Here is a 9,810-nt window from a genome sequence, read left to right on the forward strand (position 1 = left end):
CAAAATGCACAAACAGCAGAAGAGAAACTAGATGAATGGGACCTTCTAAAAATTAAATTTTTATGTGCTTCCAAAGACTTCTTCAAAAGAGTCAAAAGAGAACCTACAGATCAGGAAAAAAATATTTGGCAATGATATATCTGACTTATCTCTAGAATTTATAGAAAACTCCATCACCTCAACAATAAAATGACAAATAATCCAATTAAAAAATGGGCAGAAAATGTGAACAGACACTTCACCAAAGAGAATATTCAGGAGGCTAACAAACATATGAAGAAATGTTCATCATCATTAGCCATAAGAGAGATTCAAATCAAAACAACAATTAGATACCATCCGTCCCCGGCACTAGTAGCAAAGTTCAACAAGACAGAAAATAACAAATGCTGGTGAGAATGCAGAGAGATTGGGATCTCATACACTGCTGGTGGAACTGCAAAATGATACTACCACTGTGGAAAGCAGTATGGAGATTCCTTAAAAAGTTGGAATTAGAAATACCATTTGACCTACTCATTCCATTATTAGGCATATATCCTAAGGAAGTGAGAGCCAGGGCAAGAACAGATATATGCACACCCATGTTCATCACACTACTATTCACAACAGCAAAAAGATGGAAACAACCTAGATGCTCATCAACAGAAGAATGTGTAACCAAACTATTGTATATATGCACAATGGAATACTATGCAACCCTAAAGAATAACAGAATCTGCAAAATACCACATAATGTGGATGAACTTGGAGGACATTATGCTGAGTAAAATAAGTCAATCACATAAAGACAAATATTTACATTAGTCCATTATTGTAAAAACTCAAGGAAAGGTTTATATATGGAAGGAAATTTTCTTCATTGGTTACCAGGGGTGGTAGGGGAGGGGAAGGAACACTGTTAGGTAGAGACAAGTATTGATTTGGGTGAAGAGAAGAGCAATGTACCAAATGTGAGTGATCAACATGGTGGCATTAAAGAAGAGGAAGACATAGAGAGGTCTGTGGGAGGTACAGACAACAAAGATGAACCCGTTTGCACATACAATACTGCATTGTCAGTGAAGGCAAACATGGGTATATGGGTGGATATATGGGTAGACAGACTGAACTAGTAGGTATGCTATGCAAGGGCAAGTGTGCCCAAGACTATGTATAGTGTTGGCAGACAATGCTTCCACAAGTATATTGCTATGTTCTGTAAGAATTCCTAACTGTATAGTAGAGTTGACAAGGGACAAGCTTTTAGTAACTTCTAGGCCACAGCCAGCTACTCAGAGGGAGCAAGAAGTTGAACCTCTGAGCTTGGGATCATAGTCCCAGGGGATATCGAGCTCAATTTTCATAACACACTACAAAAACATTGTTCCACATCCTACTTTAGCGAGTAGCAACTGAGACCTTAAAAGCTTGCAAGTGGCCATCTAGATGCAATGATGGGTCTCTCCTTGTCCAGAGCAAAGAAGAATGAAGAAAACCAAAGATTCATGGAAACAATTAGTCCAAGCGACTGGTACACCATGCGATCCTCAGCCTATATGACTATGAGACCAGAAGAACTAGATGGTGGCTGGCTACCATTGTCAACCACTCGGAGGGGGATCTCTGTAGGAGATCCTGGATAGAGTGGAAGAACAATGTGGAACAAGACTCAAAATCATTAAAAAAAGAAAAAAAGTAGGGCTGGGGAAGTTTGCTGGTCTGATAGAGCCTGATGGAACCACTGAGACTATGGGCCCTAGCTGCCTTTCAGGTCTGAAATTTAACCCACTCCTGTGGCTTCCAGCCAAACAAGAGACAAGCATATGAGGTAAACATTTACATTAGGTAGATACACTCCTTGAAGAGAACAATCATGGGAGAATAGAAGGGCAGTGTATGCACAGGGAGATAGCTCACCAGGCAGGAGTGTATGCAGGGATAGACACAGGGAAGAGATAACTATGAGGAAGAAGTGGGAGGGGAGCTGTTACATTGTGGTAAATTGTAGTTAATGTCATGACACAAAGTGTATATGAGCTGCTCTATGGAAAGTGATTTTGCTCTGTAAACTTTCACCCAAATCACAATAAATAAATAGGCTTGCTATGTGATATTTCGAATTTCTCAGACTATCTGATAGAAATAATCAAAAATGCATAAGAAAAGTAAAATCTGTTGTCAATGTGATTAAACTAAAGGAGTGTGAAAATGAAATTATAGTGTCTCAGAAGATAGTGTCTCAGAATATTTTTCTAGCTGCAAGGATTTCAAACTTTTAAACAAAAGTGGCTAATATCTAGTACTTTCTTGGTAGGTTTAAAAAACAACAACAAAACAAAGATACTTTAGGATGTGAGTCCAAGAATGTATTTTTTAAGAAAAAAAAAAGTCATTGTGTACTATTATTGTTAGTGTTCTAAATGCATTGACCACAAGCCACTGGAGCAGATGACAAATATTTTCACATGTGTAGACTTCTCCCTGCGTAACAACTAATTACTAGAATACTATAAACCATATAGGCAAGAGAGACAGGCTATTTGTGCATTCCTTACTGAAAGAGGAAGTGAATATTTATTGCCTTTTTCCATTTTTATTATGAGAGACAATCTTTATCTGTATAGTTGGAGGAGTATAGGTAACCTTTCCAAGTAATTTGATGCTAATGATTACAACATGGAGGCGCAAGGAGTTTCTCTCAGCAACTGCAGGGAATATGGAAGCTCTGTTACTCCAGGCCTTCAAAGTCTTCATTCTTCTCTAGGAAGTTGTGTCATTACTGGTTAAATAAGCAATAACTAGTTAACTAACCTAAAGAATGCCTCTTAACATTTAAAACAAACATTTGCCAAGAAAAGGAATGACTGTATCTGTGCTGTGTGTTGGTGGTAGAAAAAAAGAGTGCTTAGACATGGTTGGGTTGCTCAGAGTGTTTAGAATTGATCTTTAGAGATTTTTTAGAGTGAATGTGCTAGATAGAAAATGTGTCCAAAAACAGAACTCAAGATTTGAGATGTGAGATCATGAACCTCGTAATTCAGTATTCTGGCCACTGACTTCAGCAATGTATTTCATCTACCTTTAAAGTCACCTTTCAAATTTGTAATTTAATTGGGTTATGTGGATTATTTAGATTTAGTAGCCTTGCTTGCTACTAAATTTCTAAATAAAGTGAAGGCAAATATCCAAACCAGGTCTTATATTTCTAACCGTATATGGTTACTGTGGTATCAAGAATCTGTTGGTTCTCATTAAATACTTGATAAGCTTCTGACCTCAACCTTTAGCTTCAATAATTAAACTCTTCATATTCAGAGTTCTCTTTAAACATTTTTTTTCTAAATTCTTATTGAATATTCATCTGATGTCCCTTCAAGCCATTCTGTTATTTCAGACAGTGCCTTAGCAGAATTTCTTAGTGTCAAAGAGGCTTCATTATTATTATTATTTTTTTTTTTTTACAGTTTAGAAGGGAGATTGAGAATCATAAGCATGCTGCCAGTCCTGGCACGTTTGCCTAGTGACCTAATTTCATGGGAATTTGCCAGGCCTGCTCAGTGGAAGAAATTCAGTCCTATTCCTTCAGTCCCTATGGATTATTCAGCTGGCATTCCACAGAGCCAGCCTCCTCACATTGTTGTGACCTTCAAGAGACTGTCCCCTTAATATTGCTCTATTCTAATTTTACAGTATCAAATAAATGATAAGAAATAAAATTGCAAATCTTTTATATGGCTTAGACGAATTTGTACAATGCACAGATCTTAACTCAAGTTGTATTTTTTACACTCAATTATGACTGCATTGCCACATGTATTTTGAATAATTCCAAAAATTTCTCAGGGTAATTCATTCAGTGGATTATCAAGATCTTTTCCATAAAGGATAATTTATTTAATGTCCAACATGGGCATTCGTGCAAATTCTTTTTTCTTTTTTCTGTACTAACTCCTTCTCAAGCCAGATATAAAGTTATTTCAGATGTTATAGTTGATTTGATATGGTGGTATATTGATCTGACATTCTCTTCAGAAAACCACCACCAAAGCATTGTGTTTTGGTACAGTCAGAATTGTACTTTAATTCTGTTCTGTCTACGAGCTTATAACCTTTTCTGAAGAATGTTTTGTGCTTTTTTTTTTTCTTTCCCCCAACAGAAAGTACTTCAATGGCCTTTGGCCAAAAGCAATGAAGTTCTGACTTTCTAACTTTTAGATAGCCTGCCAGGGACATTAATGAAAGAAAAGTAAACCTACTCTATTATCTCAAATGGCTTTTTAAATAATTAGGAGATTTTAATAATAGTATCCAGCCGATGCTTTTAGATTCCCTACAGGCATTCCAATATTTTTGAGATGGGTAAGATACAACAGTTGCACCAGGGGAGAAGACCTTCTCACTACAAGTGACCTTCAATTCATGCAAACACTAAAAACATCACTGGGCATTGTATTATTGAAATGGACTGTTTGGCATCAATGCTTGCAGTGTTGGAGTGTTACACCATTTTGTGGAGACATCTTTAAGTGCAGAAGTGATTCACATTTTTAAAAAGGCAGAGGTTTTCAGAAGGTTGGGTTTTTGACATTTTAATTTTTTTCCAAGCTGGTTTCCAAATTAATTGAGTTACCAATGACTTATCTTCCATATAAATGAAAATACAAGCCAGGAATCTAATGACCTTCAGAAGAATAAATGAATGATGTTAAAGTGACCTCAAAATGCAATATGTCTCAAAAGCTTTAAAAAGTATAAACCCTTATAACTAATAACTAAACTAGCAGGAATTTACTTTGATAAGTATAATCAATAATACAAACACATATTTAAATACAAGGACAATTATCATATTAAAATCCTGGAAATAAATGTCCAACAATAGGGAAATTTTTATACAATGGAATAATGTGCAGCTATTAAACATTTTGATGTAAAAATATATTCATTGACATGGAAAACTCTTCACAATATTTGATTGGAAATAAAAAGGCAGATTATAGAACAGTATCTATAATGTGATACTTTTTCTTTTTTTAAGAAAAATCAATATAGTAATATGGTTTATATATTGGTTAAGGTATTTTAAAATTTTTACCTTACTTTCTGTAGTAAATATGTAGCATTTTTATAATAAACAAGGAGAGTATAGAAAAGGAGGCATTAAAATTCATAATAAAATGTTTTTTTCCTCTTTCCCTTAAGAATTTAAATAGAAGTGGAAGGAAGTTGTTACAACAGTAGATAAGAATGTACCAATCCACTTCTTGCACCCTAACATGAGGGAAAGGGAAAGAGGTGCTGCTTTGAGGAGAAAATCAAGGCATGTGAACAATCTCCTGTAGTTTAAAAACAGAGGTGCAGGGTTTCTCGTCAGTGCTTAAGGCATTTGACTGCTAACCAGAAGGCTAGAGGTTCAAATCCACCAGCCACTCATTAGAAAGAAGATTGGGGAATCTAGTTCCATAGTGACACCGTCTCAGAAACCCAAGGAGGGGTCTCTATGAGTTGGATCCACCTCCACGGCAGTGAGTGAGTGTGTGAGTGATTCACATCCCAGCTACACAGGGGTGAAACAGGACCTATGGGGAAGGAGAATGGCAAAGAGCCAAAAAGTTCTCAACATGACCAAGCAGAACAAATTTTCAAGATCCATGCCTCTAGATAAGTTTCCAGAAGTATCAAAGCCCCAGGTACTCAAGAAGATAAAAATATACCAACACACACACACACACACACACACACACACACTGGTGACACTATCTCCATTCCTACTTCATAGAGAGAATAGAGACCATCAGATGGAAATTTTGTCAACTTGCTTCTTCTTTTATCTTTTTCTCTTATACAAAGGAATAAAAATCTTCTTTTGAAAATCCCTTCACCTCTGCCCTCCACCCTCTCCCATCTCCTTAAGAACCTTGTTTATTTAAACTTTTCAACTACTAAGCAGTATAAGCATATATCCTGGGACTTGTGAGCTATTCAAGTACTTATAGATAATTTTGTGTACAGAAAAAATATATGTATACTTATTGAATCTAAAATATGAATAATTAAAGTCAAATGTAATAAATTATAGAATGTATATAAAGTGCAGTATTATGTAAGCATTGTTAAATTTAGTACTCAGACATTTTACTACATTTGCAAACAATTTGTGAGTTGGATGTTCTCAGTTTTCCAAAATTCCAGAGTATGCACATTGTTGTTGTAGTTATGTGCCATTGAGTTGGCTCCAACTCATAGCGACCCTATGCACAACAGAACAAAATACTGCCCTGTTGTGTGCACCATCTTCACAATCCTTGCTATATTTGACCCCATTGTTGCAGCCACTGTATCAATCCATCTTGTTGAGGGCCTTCCCCTCTTTTGTCGACCCTCCACTTTACCAAGCATGACTTCCTTCTCCAGGGAATGGTCCCTTCTGACAAAATGACAAAAGTAGGTGAGACAAAGTCTGGCCATTCTCACTTCCAAGGAGTACTCATTCCAACTGCACTTCTTCCAAGACATATTTGTTTGTTTTTCTGGTAGTTCAGGGTATTTTCAGATTTCTTGGCCAACACCACAATTCAAAGGCATCAACTCTTCTTTGGTCTTCCTTAATCATTGTCCAGCTGTCACGTGCATATGAGGCAACTGAAAATACCATGGTCTGGATTAGGTGCACCTTAGTCTTCAAAGTACCACCTTTGCTCTTCATCACTTGAAAGAGATCTCTTGTAGCAGATTTGTCCACTGCAATGCAACATCTGATTTTTTGACTTCTGCTTCCATGGGTGTTGATTGTGGATGCATGTAAATTGAAATCCCTGCCAACTTCAATATTTTCTTCATTTATTGTGATGTTGCTTATTGGTCCAGTTGTGAGGATTTTCATTTTCTTTATATTGAGCTTTATGTGCATTAATTGTTGATAAGTCACATTAAATCATAAATGAAGTGAGTGTTGCATAGCCAGATCATTTCCAACAGAATATTATAAAAATCTTTTCAGTGTTTTTTACTGTAAAAAATAGAATTAAGAAAGAGCCCAAGATGGCAGCTTAGTCAGACACACCACACCATCCCCCTATAGCAAAGACCCACATAAACAAATGAAACAGATATAGATGATAATCCTGGAAGCCTGAGCATAAAACAGAAGAATACAAAGATAAATTGAACACTGATAGGGAAAATAAAATGAACAAAAAGAGCAAAAGAGAAGAGATAAAGAGTGTAGGTGCCATTTCAGCTGGGCCAGCACAATGTGACCATCTTGAGACAAAATTGGCAGTAATCCCAGGTGAGGAGTGTAGTAAGGCAACTTCACAGAATCCTCAGTAGGAGGCAGAGAAACTGTGTACATATACCTGGAATGAAGCAAGGTAAGCAGAACATAGACCAGATCTAAGGAGGGAAAGTATAGGAAAGAGGATGAGAGCTCCAGGGATGCTGGCATCCACAAAGAGAGGGAGCCAGGATCCAGAGACAGGACTACTCACCAGTGCAGGACCCTGATCATTAGAGTGGGTAATGGGCACAAAGAAATAGATTGATAGGGTGTCTGCAAGAAGTTCTCCACCTGACCAGACCATGACTGGCCCTCCTTCTCACATTAGGTGGGAGCCAAGTCCTAATTGCTGGCTGCAGCTAATGGAAAATACCCAGGCACACAAGCCCAGGGACTAGAAGAGCATGCTCCCTCTCCTCACACCCACTTGATGATTAATGACACAACTATCCCTCAATGGAGCCACCTAGCAAGTAGCACCTCCCCCCTCAGTCACTCATCAAACTCTTTGTGTACCGCCCAACCCATCCAGGGAGCAAGAGAGTGCTGTCCCACCAACAGTGACCTGACACAATTCTGTCTGCCAACCCGCCTGCCCAAAGAGTGGTAAAAAGTGTCTCATACTGCTGGACTGCTGGCATGAGGCAGTCTGTGTCTGCCTGGTCCTGCTTCAAGTGCCCAGAATGCCCAATGAACAACAACATGTGGTTGCCCTGCCAACTGCCAAACCAACCTCTTGGAGATAGATGGTGAGTGCTCTTATGCTGCTAGACAAGCAATAGGTGGATCAGCACACACCTTGCCTTCCCTGATATATCAGCACAAAACAAAACAAAAAATTAGAATAAAAGAACCAAGCTTAAAATCAATCAATAAATGAAATAACACCTTAATGCTGCACAGATAGCAAACAATAACAAATGATATGGAGAAATAGGAGCTCTGGTAGCATAGTGCCTAAGGCACTTGACTGCTAACCAGAAGGCTGGCAGATAAAACCCACCAGTCACTCCTCGGAAGGAAGGTTGGGCAATGTACTTCTGTAGTGATACTGCCTCGGAAACCCAAGGATGGGTTGCTATGAGTCAGGTCCAACTTGATGGCACATAACAACAACAACAACAACAACAACAATGAAAAATCAAGATAAGATGGCTCAAACAGTGAGATAAATAAAGGAGGAAAAAACTGTTCTGAGGAAGAAATGGAAATAGAACTATTTGAGAAGAAATTCAAAAGTCTTATATGTAGAATTCAAAGGAGCTCTGGTAGCACAATGCCTAAGGCATTTGACTGCTAATCAAAAGGCTGGTGGTCCAAACCCACTAGTCACTCCATGGAAGGAAGGAAGATGAGGCAATCTACTTCTGTAAAGATTTACAGCCTTGGCAAACCAAAGGGGATCACTATGAGTCAGAATTGACTCAATGGCAGTGAGTTTGAGTTTGATATACAGGATTCACCAAGAAACCAAGTAAAACACACACACACACACACACACAAACCCTTGTAGAATTCAGGAAAAAAAAAAAAGAACAAAGTGCCAAAAAACTTGATGATTAGACACAATGCTAAAACAAAAGCTAGAAATCCAGATTAATAATAAAATATCAGAAATAGATAACTCAGAGAAAGGACATAGGAGTAGAAGTGGAACAATGGAAGAGTCAGTGAAATAGAGGACAAATCTCGATACTAATCTGTTTAAGGAACAGTCAGAAAATAAATGAAGAGTTATGTGGAACACTATCAGGAAGAAGACATCAACTGGCAAATAATGACAACTACAAACCAAAAAGAGGGAAAATACTGTGTAGTTACAGAACTTCTAAATGGTGAGGAAGTCAAGAGAGTTGCAAGATAGAATTACTGTTCTAAACTTGGAGAGAAATTGATAAATCACAGGGTAACCTCAAAGAAAAATGATAAACCTTCATATCACAATAAAAAAAGAGGACAAGCAGAAATATTCAGCAAATACCAAAACAACAGCAACAAAGGAAATGATAACATGATTCATAAATATAATGAGCTCAGCACAGAAAGTAATGTGGAACAAAGAAACAGGGACACAATGAAAAAACAAATAACTAAATGACAGCAAGCAATTCATACTTGTCAATAATTAAACTGAATGGTAATGGTTAAATGCACCACTCAAGAGATGGAGAGTTGCAGATTGGATAAGAAAACAAAATCCATCAATATGCTGTATACAAGAGACACATCTTAGAGACAAAGACAAAAATAGACTAAATATCAAAGGTTGGAAAAAAAATATATATATCAACCAAATGGCAACAGTAAAAGAACAGGAGTGGCAATATTAATTTCTGATCAAATGACTTTAAGACAAAAACTACCATAGGAGATGTGGAAGGACATTATAGAATGATTAAAGGATCAATTGAGCAAGAAGATAGAACCATAATAAATATCTATGGACTCAATGAAAGAGCCCCAAAATATATAAATCAGACTTTAAAAGAGTTGAAAAGGCAAATAGATGACTCCACAGTCATAGAGGGAGACATTAATACACCACTTTC

This window comes from Orycteropus afer, unplaced genomic scaffold, assembly GCF_000298275.1.
Source record: "Orycteropus afer afer isolate SDZICR_OR568_19922 unplaced genomic scaffold, OryAfe1.0 scaffold00090, whole genome shotgun sequence".
Classification (NCBI taxonomy): Eukaryota; Metazoa; Chordata; class Mammalia; order Tubulidentata; family Orycteropodidae; genus Orycteropus; species Orycteropus afer.